Source organism: Coregonus lavaretus (genome assembly GCF_964263955.1).
Source record: "Coregonus lavaretus genome assembly, contig: HAP1_SCAFFOLD_3500, whole genome shotgun sequence".
In the NCBI taxonomy this organism is placed as follows: domain Eukaryota; kingdom Metazoa; phylum Chordata; class Actinopteri; order Salmoniformes; family Salmonidae; genus Coregonus; species Coregonus lavaretus.
This window is the reverse complement of record NW_028164700.1, coordinates 15,478-33,282: the sequence shown is the minus strand read 5'-3', so window position 1 is coordinate 33,282 and position 17,805 is coordinate 15,478. Positions and strand designations below refer to the sequence as shown.

The 17,805-nt window shown below is 44.5% G+C and overlaps 1 long non-coding RNA gene across 1 annotated transcript; it reads left to right on the top strand.

Moving 5' to 3' along the window:
* The first annotated feature begins 3,796 nt into the window (after positions 1-3,796).
* Positions 3,797-17,803, top strand: LOC311116747. The gene is made up of 3 exons (XR_014611470.1): positions 3,797-3,854; positions 11,095-11,309; positions 17,701-17,803. It is a non-coding gene; the product is annotated as an uncharacterized lncRNA (long non-coding RNA).
* Positions 17,804-17,805: the final 2 nt, after the last annotated feature.

Here is a 17,805-nt window from a genome sequence, read left to right as displayed (position 1 = left end):
CAGCTCGTTCCAGTCGCTAGCTGCAGGGAACTGAATAGAGGAGCGACCCAGGGATGTGTGTGCTTTGGGGACCTTTAACAGAACGTGACTGGCAGAACGGGTGTTGTATGTGGAGGATGAAGGCTGCAGTAGGTATCTCAGATAGGGGGGAGTGAGGCCTAAGAAGGTTTTATAAAAAAGCATCAACCAGTGGGTCTTGCAACGGGTATACAGAGATGACCAGTTTACAGAGGAGTATAGAGTGCAGTGATGTGTCCTATAAGGAGCATTGGGGGCAAATCTGATGGCCGAATGGTAAAGAACATCTAGCCGTTCGAAAGCACCCTTCCCTGCCGATCTATAAATGACGTCTCCGTAATCTAGCATGGGTAGGATGGTCATCTGAATCAGGGTTAGTTTGGCAGCTGGGGTGAAAGAGGAGCGATTACGATAGAGCAAACCAAGTCTAGATTGAACCTTAGCCTGCAGCTTTGATATGTGCTGAGAGAAGGACAGTGTACCGTCTGGCCATACTTCCAAGTACTTGTATGAGGTGATTACCTCAAACTCTAAACCCTCAGAGGTAGTAATCACACCGGTGGGGAGAGGGGCATTCTTCTTACCAAACCACATTACCTTTGTTTTGTAGGTGTTCAGAACAAGGTTAAGGGCAGAGAAAGCTTGTTGGACACTAAGAAAGCATTCAACACATCTGGGGAGGGCTCAGCTGAGTATTACCTGCATATAAATGGATGAGAGAGCTTCCTACTGCCTGAGCTATGTTGTTGATGTCAATTGAGAAGAGCGTGAGGCCTAGGATCGAGCTTTGGGGTACTCCCTAGGTGACAGGCAGTGGCTGAGATAGTAGATGTTCTGACTTTATACACTGCACTCTATGAGAGAGGTAGTTAGCAAACCAGGCCAAAGACCCCTCAGAGACACCAATACTCCTTAACCGGCCCACAAGAATGGAATGGTCTACCATATCAAGTAGATAGCAGTCAATAAAAATAGCAGCACAACATTGCTTAGAAACAAGGGCAATGGTGACATCATTTAGGACCTTTAAGGTTGCAGTGACACATCCATAACCTGAGTGGAAACCAGATTGCATACCAGAGAGAACACTATAGACATCAAGAAAGCCAGTCAGTTTATTATTGACAAGTTTTTCCAACGCTTTTGATAAACAGGGCAAAATAGAAATTGGCCTATAACAGTTAGGATCAGCTTGATCTCCCCCTTTAAATAAAGGATGCACAGTGGCTGCCTTCTAAGCAATGGGAACCTCCCCAAAGATGAGAGACAGGTTAAAAAGGTCAGAGATAGGCGATGATGAGGGGCTGCAACCTTACAGAAGAAAGGATCTAAACCATCTGACCCAGATGTTTTTTGGGGTCGAGTTTAAGGGGCTCCTTTAGCACCTCAGACTCAGTGACCTGCAGGGAGAAACTTTGTAGCGGGGCAGGGGAAAAAGAGGGAGGAGCATCTTGGCTAGTCGCATTAGAAGGGCTGGGAGATTAGGAATTGTTGGACGGGCAATGAGGCATGGCTGAGTCATATAGGAATCCTGACTTAATGAAGTGGTGATTTAAAGAGCTCAGCCATGTGCTCCTTGTCAGTAACGACCACATCATCAACATTAAGACTATCATTTTTATATCATGGATGGTCAGTCCTTGCATCCATAGCTCTATGAATTTGAGTGGTTACATTTCTCCAGCCCCATCCCTCAGCTGTTTACCAAAACAGGAGCGGGGAGTAGGCTTTGTTATTGTTTCTGCTGCTTTAAGGTATTCTCTTAACATAACAGTGCATTCTGCATAATTAAATCTTGTTGACTGTGACGACCATGAATCAAATAAAAGGAAGGCACAAGTGGGCTGTATCCATCACGTGATCTATACTGAACAAAAATATAAACGCAACATGCAACAATTTAAAAGATTTTATTGAGTTCCCAGTCATATAAGGAAATCAGTTATTTAAATAAATTCATTAGGCTGTAATCTATGGATTTCACATGACTGGGAATACAGATATGCATCTGTTGGTCACAGATACCTTTAAAAACAAGGTAGGGGCGTGGATCAGAAAACCAGTCAGTATCTGGTGTGACCACCATTTGCCTCATGCAGCGAGATACATCTCCTACCCATAGAGTTGATCAGGCTGTTGACTGTGGCCTGTGGAATGTTGTCCCACTCCTCTTCAATGGCTGTGCGAAGTTGTTGGATATTGGTGGGAACTGGAACACGCTGTTGTACACGTCGATCCAGAGCATCCCAAACATGCTCAATGGGTGACATGTCTGGTGAGTATGCAGGCCATGGAAGAACTGGGACATTTTCAGCTTCCAGGAATTGTGTACAGATCCTTGCGACATGGGGCCGTGCATTATCATGCTGAAACATGAGGTCATGGCAGCGGATTAAAGGCACGACAATGGGTCTCAGGATCTCGTCACAGTATCTATAATTTTGAACTGAAAGACCTGAACTCTCACTCTGAGAGGCTTGATACTACCAAAGATTGTCTATTATATTGAGAAGATATTTGAGTGACCGCTTTAACAATGGAAATACATGTCCTAAAAGATGGAAGGCAGGCGGGAGGAGTCGAGATCAGGTGGGAAGGGAAAGGGGATATCTAGTCAGATGCACAACTGAACGCATTCAACCGAAATGTGTCTTCGGTGTTTAACTCAACCCCTCTGGATCAGAGAGGTGAGGTGGGCTGCCTTAATCTACATCATCGGCGCCCGGGGAGCAGTTGTTGTTGGGGGTTAACTGCCTTGCTCAAGGGCAGAACGGCAGATTTTTCCACCTTGCCGGGGATTCGAATCAGCGACCTTTTGGTTACTGGCCCAATGCTCTTAACCGCTAGCCAATGAGAGGGCAGATACACGTGTGAACAACAGGCCATAGAGATAGGCAGAGGATTCAGCTTTGTATCTGTGCCATTAGAGCGTCTGAGACAGCATGGGCAGCGCCATTGAGGCTATATCCATTTTGAAGTAGTTCATTTTCTTGTTCTTCATTAGCTGACTGCTCCCAACTCATAGGAATCACCACCCAGTTGACTACTTTAAAATGGTGGAAGCCCTTAATGGCAATGCTAAAACGGTTTATATCCATGATGAGTCTTACATTTTACATTTTAGTCATTTAGCAGAGCGACTTACAGTTAGTGAGTGCATACATTTTTTTAGTCTTCTATCGCTATGACAACAGGCACAACTTAAATATAATGTTGTTTTGCCATGTGCGTCCACTTATATCATCAGTACATTTGTAAACAATTTAACCATTACCAAAATTATATTTGATCAAATAAGCCTCACGTAGCAAATTAGCAGTATACCTCTCACTTCGCCTCTTCCTCTCTGATACTACCTTACCTGTGATTGATTGACCACTAGGTGGAGCACTCACTCCACTAAAGGTGGAATTAATTGTATTTCTTCAAGGTAGACTTTACCATCCTATGAGTTTATTATACGAGTATTAATAACCCATAGATTATAAGATTATGTAATTTATAGAAGGTTAAATTATGCAATTGTTTATAATCTATCACAATAAATTATCCAGTCCATTGAGAATGTGTGATTACGCGGCAATAGGGCAATTAATTGTGATGCTATGTATGGCCATTTATGCAGACCAGCGTATATTGGGAATTTGTGTATAATCATTTTTCTGTGTTTGAAGTTATTGCATGTTCCGGGAGATAGAGGTAGGGAGAGGAGAGGAGAGGAGACATTCGTCTGACCGACGTTCTGACGTTCCCTCTGCGTCTGACGTCTAACGGGGCTGTTTGTTCTGGATTTGGGGTGAGCAAGGTCTGCGTGCGCTGACAACCGACAGAAAAAGGTAAATAAACGTGTTTTGGGGTCTCTCTCCACCGACACCGGTATGGTAAACGAAGGCATTCGATCTCAGGAGTCCGATAAAACACTCAGAACCACACTCGGTGCAGTATTTCGGTTGGTGTCAGTGCGCGAGGTGCCTAGCGGGGCATGGGCTGTCTTATCACAGGCCTGTCGCCGGTGCGATGAATATTCTCTGTATTTACGTTACCTGATTTGCAGTTTATTGCACATATTGTGTTATCGTTCTCTATGCTCCTTGGTGGTATATTAACGGTGTTTTTCAGGGGCATGGGCACTCCCTGTTGTCATAGCACGGTAGCAGGCTAACGCGTTAGTAGCTAGCTAGGTTGTTTGTTTGTAGCCCCGTAGGCCGTATTCTTGACATAAATTACGCCTGGTTTGAGGCGTAGTTTACGCTCGGTGGCGCTGAAAGCACGTGAAATACAACGTAGATTATTTCGAGAATAACGACACACAGTCCAAGGTGTATTCTGAAAGGGTGTTTACGTACGTAGCTGTCAGAAAAATGCTTACATTCGCTTACAGCAATCATGACTAACTGTTGTCTTTAGACCAGGGGATCCTAAACTTTTGCAGGTTTAAAGCTTATTTCCTGCTATTCTAAGCATTTTGTCATGGGGTGCAAAGACAATTTTGCAGTTGTAAAGCACATTTTCTTGCAATTCTATACATTTTGCCATGTCTAATGTGTATTCATGTGATTTGAGTGACAAAAATTACAACTTATCTATGGGCTAAAAAACCAAAAAAAAAAAAAGTTAGCTGACATGAACTACTTGATCTGGACATTTCTGACAAGTTATAATTACAGTGGGGAGAAGAAGTATTTGATACACTGCCGATTTTGCAGGTTTTCCTACTTACAAAGCATGTAGAGGTCTGTAATTTTAATCATAGGTACACTTCAACTGTGAGAGACGGAATCTACAACAAAAATCCAGAAAATCACATTGTATGATTTTTAAGTAATTAATTTGCATTGTATTGCATGACATAAGTATTTGATACATCAGAAAAGCAGAACTTAATATTTGGTACAGAAACCTTTGTTTGCAATTACAGAGATCATACGTTTCCTGTAGGTCTTGACCAGGTTTGCACACACTGCAGCAGGGATTTTGGCCCACTCCTCCATACAGACCTTCTCCAGATCCTTCAGGTTTCGGGGCTGTCGCTGGGCAATACGGACTTTCAGCTCCCTCCAAAGATTTTCTATTGGGTTCAGGTCTGGAGACTGGCTAGGCCACTCCAGGACCTTGAGATGCTTCTTACGGAGCCACTCCTTAGTTGCCCTGGCTGTGTGTTTCGGGTCGTTGTCATGCTGGAAGACCCAGCCACGGCCCATTTTTAATGCTCTTACTGAGGGAAGGAGGTTGTTGGCCAAGATCTCGCGATACATGGCCCCATCCATCCTCCCCTCAATATGGTGCAGTCGTCCTGTCCCCTTTGCAGAAAATCATCCCCAAAGAATGATGTTTCCACCTCCATGCTTCACGGTTGGGATGGTGTTCTTGGTGTTGTACTCATCCTTCTTCTTCCTCCAAACACGGCGAGTGGAGTTTAGACCAAAAAGCTCTATTTTTGTCTCATCAGACCACATTACTTTCTCCCATTCCTCCTCTGGATCATCCAGATGGTCATTGGCAAACTTCAGACGGGCCTGGACATGCGCTGGCTTGAGCAGGGGGACCTTGCGTGCGCTGCAGGATTTTAATCCATGAAGGCGTAGTGTGTTACTAATGGTTTTCTTTGAGACTGTGGTCCCAGCTCTCTTCAGGTCATTGACCAGGTCCTGCCGTGTAGTTCTGGGCTGATCCCTCACCTTCCTCATGATCATTGATGCCCCACGAGGTGAGATCTTGCATGGAGCCCCAGACCGAGGGTGATTGACCGTCATCTTGAACTTCTTCCATTTTCTAATAATTGCGCCAACAGTTGTTGCCTTCTCACCAAGCTGCTTGCCTATTGTCCTGTAGCCCATCCCAGCCTTGTGCAGGTCTACAATTTTATCCCTGATGTCCTTACACAGCTCTCTGGTCTTGGCCATTGTGGAGAGGTTAGAGTCTGTTTGATTGAGTGTGTGGACAGGTGTCTTTTATACAGGTAACGAGTTCAAACAGGTGCAGTTAATACAGGTAATGAGTGGAGAACAGGAGGGCTTCTTAAAGAAAAACTAACAGGTCTGTGAGAGCCGGAATTCTTACTGGTTAGTAGGTGATCAAATACTTATGTCATGCAATAAAATGCAAATTCATTATTTAAAAATGGATTTTTGTTTTAGATTCCGTCTCTCACAGTTGAAGTGTACCTATGATAAAAATTACAGACCTCTACATGCTTTGTAAGTAGGAACACCTGCAAAATCGGCAGTGTATCAAATACTTGTTCTCCCCACTGTAGCTCTCTAAGGTATGCAATGACTGACATGACAAGAGGAACTGATGATGCGCTACCCAATTTAGAGATTGCACCTTGTGCATTCTACTATTACAACTTTCAAGAGTAAGTTTAAAGCCGGACTGAGTTCCTAAAATACATTTAAAAAATAAAATTAAAAAACATGCGCCCCCCTGCCGACCCCTCCACATTTTGGGAACCACTGCTCTAGACAACTTAACCTAATCATCTACTATGCATATTGCATCTCTCAAAATAGTTTTGTTATTTGAATGAAAGACAGACGTAAGTGACAGGAAGCACCATTTTGTATATTTACTTGTTGTTTTGAGACCTTATATTCAGGGTGTTTTGACTTTGCATGATAGTGTTTCTCACTTCATTATCTAGTCTGATTAATCAGGCTGTAATACCCAATTCATTGGTATAACTATACAGCCTTAGACATTTGTGTACGAAATCATGTAAATGTTCCTTACAAGCCAGAATGTTGAATAAAATTATATTTAAACTTACTCTACCGGTTGTCTGTGCGGTTTGTCCTTCTACTGCTCGAAATTTGAGACAAAATATCCACAGGAAAGTATTGTTTATCTGACTTTTTAGAGAGTCCGTAGGTACCGAGGTGAAGTTAGTTTTATATTGGATATTCAGATTTAAATCTTCCAAAAAATAAAACAAAGGCGTGGATTGTTCTCCATCCTCCCCTGACTCAGAATATATCCTATCATTTTAATTGGCATGGCATGCTTGGTTCAATAGCTATTGACGAGAGAACCGAATATCCAATGTAAAACTAATTTTACCAAAGAACCGAATATCTAATGTAAAACTAACTTGGCCAAACCATATACTGTACCTAAAAAGTCTGTTAAACAATACTTTCCAGTGGATATTTTGTCTCAAATTTCTAGCAGTAGAAGGACAAACCGCACAGACAACCGGTAGAGTAAGTTGAAATGTAATTTTATTCAACATCCTGGAACATTTACACACGATTTTGCACACACATGTCTCAGGCTGTATATACCAATTAATTGTGCATTACAGCCTGACTAATCAGACCATTGGTTATCTAGCTAGCTAAAACTCTCTTTTAAAGTTAATATTATTTGTGGTTAGGCCTATATGGTCTGGAGAAGTGTGCATAGCTGAAATGACACACTTGCAGTGGGCGTTGCTTTGAGATTGGGTCCAATGTTTTGACGGCATCGGGTTTGTTGTTGTCAATTATCGTTTGTTTTCCTCCAATAACATGTATAAGCAGTAAAACATCATGCTTTATCCCACAGGTGTCAAATTCATTCCACGGATGGTCGAGTGTCTGCGCGTTTTTGCTCCTCCCTTGTACTTGATTGATTAATTAAGGTCACTGATTAGTAAGGAACTCTCCCTCACCTGGTTGTCTAGGTCTTAATTGAATGGAAAAACCAAAAACCTGCGGACACTAGGCCCTCCATGGAAGGAGTTTGACACCACTGCTTTACCCCGTCTGTCTCTCTCTGGTGTGGATAGAGACTTGGACAAAGGCTCTCTCATTCACACTGACTGTTAGTCACATGGAGACGTGACTACTTGTTTTCACTGTCTGTTTCATCACAACAAACACACACGCTTTGCATCTTCTTCTCTTTGCCTATGCAAACATACAGTGCGTTCGGAAAGTATTCAGACCCCTTGACTTCTTCCACATTTTGTTACGTTACAGCCTTATTCTAAAATTGATTAAATTGTTATTTTAATCCTCATCACACACAATAAATACCCCATAATGACAAAGCAAAAATGTTAGCTAATGTTAGCAAATTGATAAAACATAAAATAAAAAAACAGAAATATCACATTTACTTAAGTATTCAGACCATTTACTCAGTACTTTGTTGAAGCACCTTGCGGGGGGCAATGCAAATAGTCTGGGTAGCCATTTGATTAGATGTTCAGGAGTCTTATGGCTTGGGGGTAGAAGCTGTTTAGAAGCCTCTTGGACCTAGACTTGGCGCTCCGGTACCGCTTGTCGTGCGGTAGCAGAGAGAACAGTCTGACTAGGGTGGCTGGAGTCTTTGACAATTTGATGGGCCTTCCTCTGACACCGCCTGGTATAGAGGTCCTGGATGGCAGGAAGCTTGGCCCCAGTGATGTACTGGGCCCTATGCACTACCCTCTGTAGTGCCTTGCGGTCGGAGGCAGAGCAGTTGCCATACCAGGCAGTGATGCAACCAGTCAGGATGCTCTCGATGGTGCAGCTGTAGAACCTTCTTGGGTATGACGCTACAAGCTTGGCACACCTGTATTTGGGGAGTTTCTCCCATTCTTCTCTGCAGATCCACTCAAGCTCTGTCAGGTTGGATGGGGAGCACCGCTGCACAGCTATTTTTAGGTGTCTCCAGAAATGTTTGATCGGGTTCAATTCTGGCTGGGCCACTCAAGGACGTTCAGAGACTTGTCCCGAAGCCACTCCTGCGTTGTCTTGGCTGTGTGCTTAGGGTCGTTGTCCTGTTGGAAGGTGAACGTTCACCCAAGTCTGAAGTCCTGAGCGCTCTGGAGTAGGTTTTCTTCAAGGATCTCTCTGTGCTTTGCTCTGTTCATCTTTCCTTCGATCCTGACTAGTCTCCCAGTCCCTGCCGCTGAAAAACATCCCCACAGCATGATGCTGCCACCACCATGCTTCACCGTAGGGATGGTGACAGGTTTCCTCCAGTTGTGACGCTTGGCATTCAGGCCAAAGAGTTCAATCTTGGTTTCATCAGTCCAGAGAATCTTGTTTGAGAGTCCTGAGAGTCCTTTAGGTGCCTTTTGGCAAACTCCAAGCGGGCTGTCATGTGCCTTTTACTGAGGAGTGGCTTCTGTCTGGCCACTCTACCATAAAATGCCTGATTGGTGGAGTGCTGCAGAGATGGTTGTCCTTCTGGAAGGTTCTCCCATCTCCACAGAGGAACTCTGGAGCTCTGTCAGAGTGACCATCAGATTCTTGGTCACCTCCCTGACCAAGGCCCTTCTCCCCCGACTGCTCAGTTTGGCAGTCTTGATGGTTCCAAACTTCTTCCATTTAAGAATAATGGAGGCCACTGTGTTCTTGGGGACCTTCAATGCTGAATACATTTTTTGGTACCCTTCCCCAGATCTGTGCCTCGACACAGTCCTGTCTCGGGAGCTCTACGGACAATTCCTTCGACCTCATGGCTTGGTTTTTGCTCTAACATGCACTGTCAACTGTGGGACCTTATCTAGACAGGTGTGTGCCTTTCCAAATCATGTCCAATCAATTGAATTTACCACAGGTTGACTCCAACCAATCTGTAGAAACATCTGAAGGACGATCAATGGAAACCTGAGCTCAATTTCGAGTCTCATATTAAAGGGTCTTACTACCTATGTAAATATGGTATTTTTTTGAATTACTTTTTTTAAACCAGTTTTCGCTTTGTCATTATGGGCTATTGTGTGTAGATTGAAGAGGATTTGTATTTATTTAATCCATTTTAGAATAAGACTGTAACGTAACAAAGTGGAAAAAGTCAAGGGGTCTGAATACTTTCCGAATGCACTGTACACGTTTGAAACTCCTTCTAGACAGACACACACACTTTTAAGTGGTCATAGAATTTAACGGTCTTTTCTGGATTTTGATAATTAGCGGGTATTGGTCTAATTCTGCTCTGCATGCATTATTTGGTGTTTTTCATTGTACACTGAGGATATTTTTGCAGAATTCTGCATGCAGTCTCAATTTGGTGTTTGTCCCATTTTGTGAATTCTTGGTTGGTGAGTGGACCACAGACCCCACAACCATAAAGGGCAATGGGTTCTATAACTGATTCAAGTATTTTTAGCCAGATCCTAATTGGTATGTCAAATGTTATGTTCCTTTTGATGGCATAGAAGGCCCTTCTTGCCTTGTCTCTCAGATCGTTCATAGCTTTGTGGAAGTTACCTGTGGTGCTGATGTTTAGGCCGAGGTATGTATAGTTTTTTGTGTGCTCTAGGGCAACAGTGTCTAGATGGAATTTGTATTTGTGGTCCTGGCAACTGGAGCTTTTTTGGAACAGCATTATTTTTGTCTTACTGAGATGTACTGTCATGGCCCAGGTCTGACAGAATCTGTGCAGAAGATCTAGGTGCTGCTGTAGGCCCTCCTTGGTTGGGGACAGAAGCACCAGATCATCAGCAAACAGTAGATATTTGACTTCAGATTCTAGTAGGGTGAGGCCGGTTGCTGCAGACTGTTGTAGTGCCCTCGCCAGTTCGTTGATATATATGTTGAAGAGGGTGGGGCTTAAACTGCATCCCTGTCTCACCCCAACGCCCTGTGGAAAGAAATGTGTGTGTTTTTTGCCAATTTTAACCGCACACTTGTTGTTTGTGTACATGGATTTTATAGTCGTATGTTTTTCCCCCAACCCCACTTTCCATCAATTTGTATAGCAGACCCTCATGCCAAATTGAGTCAAAAGCTTTTTTGAAATCAGCAAAACATGAGAAGACTTTGCCTTTGTTTTGGTTTGTTTGTTTGTCAATTAGGGTGTGCAGGGTGAATACGTGGTCTGTCGTACGGTAATTTGGTAAAAAGCCAATTTGACATTTGCTCAGTACATTGTTTTCACTGAGGAAATGAACTAGTCTGCTGTTAATTTTTATTTTATTTAACCTTTATTTAACTAGGCAAGTCAGTTAAGAACAAATTCTTATTGATGATAATGATAATGCAGAAGATTTTCCCAAGGTTACTGTTGATGCATATCCCACGGTAGTTATTGGGGTCAAATTTGTCTCCACTTTTGTGGAATGGGGTGATCAGTCTCTCTCTCTCTCTCTCTCTCTCTCAGGTGTCACCCTTGTCCCTCCACCAGTGTTGTGATTCCTTGTTCTTCTACAGCTCTTTCTCTCAGACCCCCTCTACCCCCCTCGTCTACCAACCAACCGAAGACTGGTCCCTCTGTCCCGCCCCCCTCCTGGCCAGGTCACTACTCCACCCCTCCACTCTGAGAGACATGACACTCCCTCTGGACTAGACCAAGCCTGCGCCACAACAGACAAACATGTAAGTCCACATGTAAGCTAGCAGCTTGTGTGTGCCAGGGTTGTGGGTTCGATAAAATAATGTATGCACTAACTGTAAGTCGCTCTGGATAAGAGCGTCTGCTAAATGACTAAAAATGTAAATGTAAATGTGTGTGTGTATTCTAGATTAATGAACAAGCTACTAGGACTAAACATCATCATCATTAGGGAAAGGGGGATATCTAGTCAGTTGCACAACTGAATGCATTGAACAAAAAAAAAAATCAGCATTGAACCCAACCCCTCTGAAACTGCTCCGGGATTCAAACCTGTCTTAATGGTTGGTAGGTGTGTTTATGTCAGGCTAATGAATAAACTACTACTACACATAATCATTAGATAGTGATGGGAGAAAAATAGATACAGTTACATATTTTTTTACAATGTATCGTTTTGACAATATCGCAATATTATTTGTTGCGCTAGTTGGCTGTAGCTGCACCAAAAGGCCAGTATTGTTCCTCCATAGCTTCCTTGTTCTCCATCTTCTTTTTATGTAGGGAGCCAATTTGTTTTCAGCACTTTTATTTCCATGACTGATCAAAACTCGTCCCTCTGCAGCAGACATATCAAATCAAATGAATTTATAAAGCCCTTTTTACATCAGCAGATGTCACAAAGTGCTATACAGAAACCCAGCCTAAAACCCCAAACAGCAAGCAATGCAGATGTAGAAGCACAGTGAGCAATATGTTTGGAACATCGAATCGCAGTAAAATCACAGTGATGAATCACAATACATATAGAATCCTGAGAATCACAATACATATAGAATCATGAGAATCACAATACATATAGAATCCTGAGAATCACAATACATATAGAATCATGAGAATCACAATACATATAGAATCATGAGAATCACAATACATATAGAATCATGAGAATCACAATACATATAGAATCCTGAGAATCACAATACATATAGAATCCTGAGAATCACAATACATATAGAATCCTGAGAATCACAATACATATAGGATCATGAGAATCACAATACATATAGAATCATGAGAATCACAATACATATAGAGTCATGAGAATCACAATGCATATATTATCGGCACCAAAGTATCGCAATAATATGGTATGGTGAGGTTCCTGGCCATTTCCAGCCCTATTTGTAGGTGTGTTTATGTCAGGTTAATAATTAAACTACTACTACACATCATCATTAGATAGTCTTATTGGTTGGAAGGCGTGTTAGTAAAAGAGATATGTAGCCTCAAAGGACTTCCCTGATTAAATAAAATGAGGATGTATTGTGTTGCCTACAGAAGTTTTTTTTGTTGTTGTATTTAGTTGTCTATTGAGTGGAAAAGTCCATCATCATGGTTTTGATTCCTCTACATAGTGTGTGTACTTGTGCACGTTTGGTGTGTGTGTTGGGTATGTGTGTGTGTTGGGTGTGTGTGGGTGTCTGCTGTGTGTGTTGGGGGTGTGTGTGTTGGCTGTGTGTGTGTGTGTGTGTGCTGGCTGTGTGTGTTGTGTGTGTGGGCTGTGTGTGTGTGTGTTGTGTGTGTTGGCTGTGTCGGCGTCTGTGTTTTCAGCAAGCTGCCTCAGGCTAGTGCTGGGAAAAGGGGAGGGAGTGTGGGAGAGAAAAAGGAGGGATGGAGGGAGGAGTGGCACTGTAAAGTATTGGCCAACCAGAAAGAGACAGAGGCATTCTCTCTCTGCAGCTGGGAGAGGGAAGGAAATAAAATAAAGATCTAGAATCATGTCCTCCCGAGTGGCGCAGTGGTCTAAGGCACTGCATCGCAGTGCTAGCTGTGCCACTAGAGATCCTGGTTCGAATCCAGGGCACAATTGGCCCAGCGTCGTCCAGGGTAGGGGAGGGAATGGCCGGCAGGGATGTAGCTCAGTTGGTAGAGCGTGGCGTTTGCAAATGCCAGGGTTGTGGGTTCGATTCCAGTATGAAAAATAAATAAATAAATATGTATGTACTCACTAACTGTAAGTCGCTCTGGATAAGAGCGTCTGCTAAATGACGTAAATGTATAATGAGATCCCTCTCTCTTTATTCCAGCCCCTCCTGTGCTGTCTTTCTTTCCCATTCTATCTCCCTCCCTCTTCTTGTTTCGCTGTTTCCTTCCGTCCGTCCCTCTCTTTCTGTGCTCTGGGAACATGGAGAGAGGGAGCTAGCACGAGAGAGGGAAGGAGGAATACAAGGAGAGATGTGGTCTTTCTCTTTGGAGAGAGGGAGCTAGCACGAGAGAGGGAAGGAGGAATACAAGGAGAGATGTGGTCTTTCTCTTTGGAGAGAGGGAGCTAGCACGAGAGAGGGAAGGAGGAATAGAAGGAGAGATGTGGTCTTTCTCTTTGGAGAGAGGGAGCTAGCACGAGAGAGGGAAGGAGGAATACAAGGAGAGATGTGGTCTTTCTCTTTGGAGAGAGGGAGCTAGCACGAGAGAGGGAAGGAGGAATACAAGGAGAGATGTGGTCTTTCTCTTTGGAGAGAGGGAGCTAGCACGAGAGAGGGAAGGAGGAATACAAGGAGAGATGTGGTCTTTCTCTTTGGAGAGAGGGAGATAGCACGAGAGAGGGAAGGAGGAATACAAGGAGAGATGTGGTCTTTCTCTTTGGAGAGAGGGAGCTAGCACGAGAGAGGGAAGGAGGAATACAAGGAGAGATGTGGTCTTTCTCTTTGGAGAGAGGGAGCTAGCACGAGAGAGGGAAGGAGGAATACAAGGAGAGATGTGGTCTTTCTCTTTGGAGAGAGGGAGCTAGCACGAGAGAGGGAAGGAGGAATACAAGGAGAGATGTGGTCTTTCTCTTTGGAGAGAGGGAGCTAGCACGAGAGAGGGAAGGAGGAATACAAGGAGAGATGTGGTCTTTCTCTTTGGAGAGAGGGAGCTAGCACGAGAGAGGGAAGGAGGAATACAAGGAGAGATGTGGTCTTTCTCTTTGGGGAGAGGGAGCTAGCACGAGAGAGGGAAGGAGGAATACAAGGAGAGATGTGGTCTTTCTCTTTGGAGAGAGGGAGCTAGCACGAGAGAGGGAAGGAGGAATACAAGGAGAGATGTGGTCTTTCTCTTTGGAGAGAGGGAGCTAGCACGAGAGAGGGAAGGAGGAATACAAGGAGAGATGTGGTCTTTCTCTTTGGAGAGAGGGAGCTAGCACGAGAGAGGGAAGGAGGAATACAAGGAGAGATGTGGTCTTTCTCTTTGGAGAGAGGGAGCTAGCACGAGAGAGGGAAGGAGGAATACAAGGAGAGATGTGGTCTTTCTCTTTGGAGAGAGGGAGCTAGCACGAGAGAGGGAAGGAGTAATACAAGGAGAGATGTGGTCTTTCTCTTGTCTCACTCTTGGAACTGGAACCAGCTATTCTTAAAGAACACGAGGAATCCTTCCCCCTGCTCTTCCAGAACTCTAATGATCCTTCCCCCTGCTCTTCCAGAACTCTAATGATCCTTCCCCCTGCTCTTCCAGAACTCTAATGATCCTTCCCCCTGCTCTTCCAGAACTCTAATGATCCTTCCCCCTGCTCTTCCAGAACTCTAATGATCCTTCCCCCTGCTCTTCCAGAACTCTAATGATCCTCCCCCCTGCTCTTCCAGAACTCTAATGATCCTCCCCCCTGCTCTTCCAGAACTCTAATGATCCTTCCCCCTGCTCTTCCAGAACTCTAATGATCCTTCCCCCTGCTCTTCCAGAACTCTAATGATCCTTCCCCCTGCTCTTCCAGAACTCTAATGATCCTTCCCCCTGCTCTTCCAGAACTCTAATGATCCTTCCCCCTGCTCTTCCAGAACTCTAATGATCCTTCCCCCTGCTCTTCCAGAACTCTAATGATCCTTCCCCCTGCTCTTCCAGAACTCTAATGATCCTTCCCCCTGCTCTTCCAGAACTCTAATGATCCTTCTCCCTGCTCTTCCAGAACTCTAATGATCCTTCCCCCTGCTCTTCCAGAACTCTAATGATCCTTCCCCCTGCTCTTCCAGAACTCTAATGATCCTTCCCCCTGTTCTTCCAGAACTCTAATGATCCTTCCCCCTACTCTAATGATTAGTGAATTCCTGTTAGTCTGATTCACTTCTGACTCACTCCTGACCTTGGACCTGACCTTGGATTCTTGAATGTTTGGGAGTAACTCTGGAAGTGTCTGGGTCTGATTGAGGGTGTGTGTGTGTTGGGATTGTTCTGAGGTGTGTTTAGGACTATTTCTATGGACTTTAAGATGCTGTCTAGATCCAACAGTCTGCTGGACTTCCAGACATGGGATCTCTTACTGGAGAAGATAACATCCTGCTGTGTAACTGTGAGGAGGTAACACACACACATGGTTGTCCTTGACTGGTGTCTGTCCCCTTCAGCAGTCTCTTCCCAGTTTCCACCTGGGTGAGTTGTCTTGGTTTCCATGTGCGTGTGAACACTTGTTTTTTAGCGTGAGGTATTAGATCAGTGTTCTGGTGACGTTAGAGGGTGGCTGGCTTAACTCTTTATCTGGCAGTGTTCTGGTGACGTTAGAGGGATGATGGCTTAACTCTTTATCTGGCAGTGTTCTGGTGATGTTAGAGGGTGGCTTAACTCTTTATCTGGCAGTGTTCTGGTGACGTTAGAGGGTGGCTTAACTCTTTATCTGGCAGTGTTCTGGTGATGTTAGAGGGTGGCTTAACTCTTTATCTGGCAGTGTTCTGGTGACGTTAGAGGGATGATGGCTTAACTCTTTATCTGGCAGTGTTCTGGTGATGTTAGAGGGTGGCTTAACTCTTTATCTGGCAGTGTTCTGGTGACGTTAGAGGGATGATGGCTTAACTCTTTATCTGGCAGTGTTCTGGTGACGTTAGAGGGTGGCTTAACTCTTTATCTGGCAGTGTTCTGGTGACGTTAGAGGGTGGCTTAACTCTTTATCTGGCAGTGTTCTGGTGACGTTAGAGGGTGGCTTAACTCTTTATCTGGCAGTGTTCTGGTGACGTTAGAGGGTGGCTTAACTCTTTATCTGGCAGTGTTCTGGTGACGTTAGAGGGTGGCTTAACTCTTTATCTGGCAGTGTTCTGGTGACGTTAGAGGGTGGCTTAACTCTTTATCTGGCAGTGTTCTGGTGATGTTAGAGGGTGGCTTAACTCTTTATCTGGCAGTGTTCTGGTGACGTTAGAGGGTGGCTTAACTCTTTATCTGTCTGTTCTGGTGGAGTACTCTATACTCCTCTGTAAACTGGTCATCTCTGTATACCCGGCTTATTTATACAGTCCTCTTAGGCCTCACTCCCCCCTATTAACCATGTTGTTGTCATGTTGTGTTGCTACAATGCTGTGTTGTCATGCTGTGTTGCTACCATGCTGTGTTGTCATGCTGTGTTGTCATGTTGTGTTGCTACCATGCTGTGTTGTTATGCTGTGTTGTCATGTTGTGTTGTTACAATGCTGTGTTGTCATGCTGTGTTGTCATGTTGTGTTGCTGCCATGCTGTGTTGTTGTCATGTTGTGTTGCTGCCATGCTGTGCTGCCATGCTGTGTTGTTGTCATGTTGTGTTGATGCCATGCTGTGCTGCCATGCTGTGTTGTTGTCATGTTGTGTTGCTGCCATGCTGTGTTGTCATGTTGTGTTGCTGCCATGCTGTGTTGTCTTAGGTCTCTCTTTGTGTAGTGTTGTGGTGTCTCTTGTCGTGATGTGTGTTTTGCCCCCGTCCCCGCAGGAGGCCTATTGTAAATAATAAGTTGGTTTTAATTGACTTGCCCAGTTAAATAAAATAATGTTAGAGGAGGATGGCTTAACTCTTTATCTGTTAGTCTGTGTCTGTGTTCACATTGTGTGTGACTGTAGGGGTGTGTGTCGTTTGGGAAAGTCCAGTTCTGTTGGTTAGTCTGGGCAGCCAGTGACACGGTCGACTGCTATGCTTGTGTGTGCAGGGGTCGGTATATAGATCTGTTTGTGTTAGGGCAGTGTGTGTGTGTGTGTGTGACTGTAGGTGTGTGTGTTTGTTGGAAAGTTTGGGAAAGTCCAGTTCTGTTGGTTAGTCAGTGACAGTCGGCTGCTATGCCTGTGTGTGCAGGGGTCGGTATTTAGATCTGAGTGTGTGTTCATGCAGCTAAATGTATGTAGTGGGGGAGGGAGGGAGGGAGGGAGGGAGGGGGAGAGAGAGAGGGAGGGAGAGAGGGAGTGTGAAGGTAACTAAAAGAGAAAGGTCATGTATTTTTTATGAGGCTTTCAAATCTCTTCTGAGAGGAGAAGTAGACGTGTGATGAAGATGATGATCCTCTTCCTCCTTCCCCTCGAGTCCAGTGGGCTGTGATGATGATGACGTTACTCTTCCTCCCCCTCCAGAGAGTCCAGTGGGCTATGATGATGATGATGATGATGTTACTCTTCCTCCCCCTCCAGAGAGTCCAGTGGGCTGTGATGATGATGATGTTACTCTTCCTCCCCCTCTAGAGAGTGTGATGGCTTGAGAGCGGCTCCCCAGTCGAGCCTGCCTCCTGTCCCGGGTCCAAACTGTCTGACTGGGACTCCCCCTCTCCCTCCCCCTCTCTCCCCCCT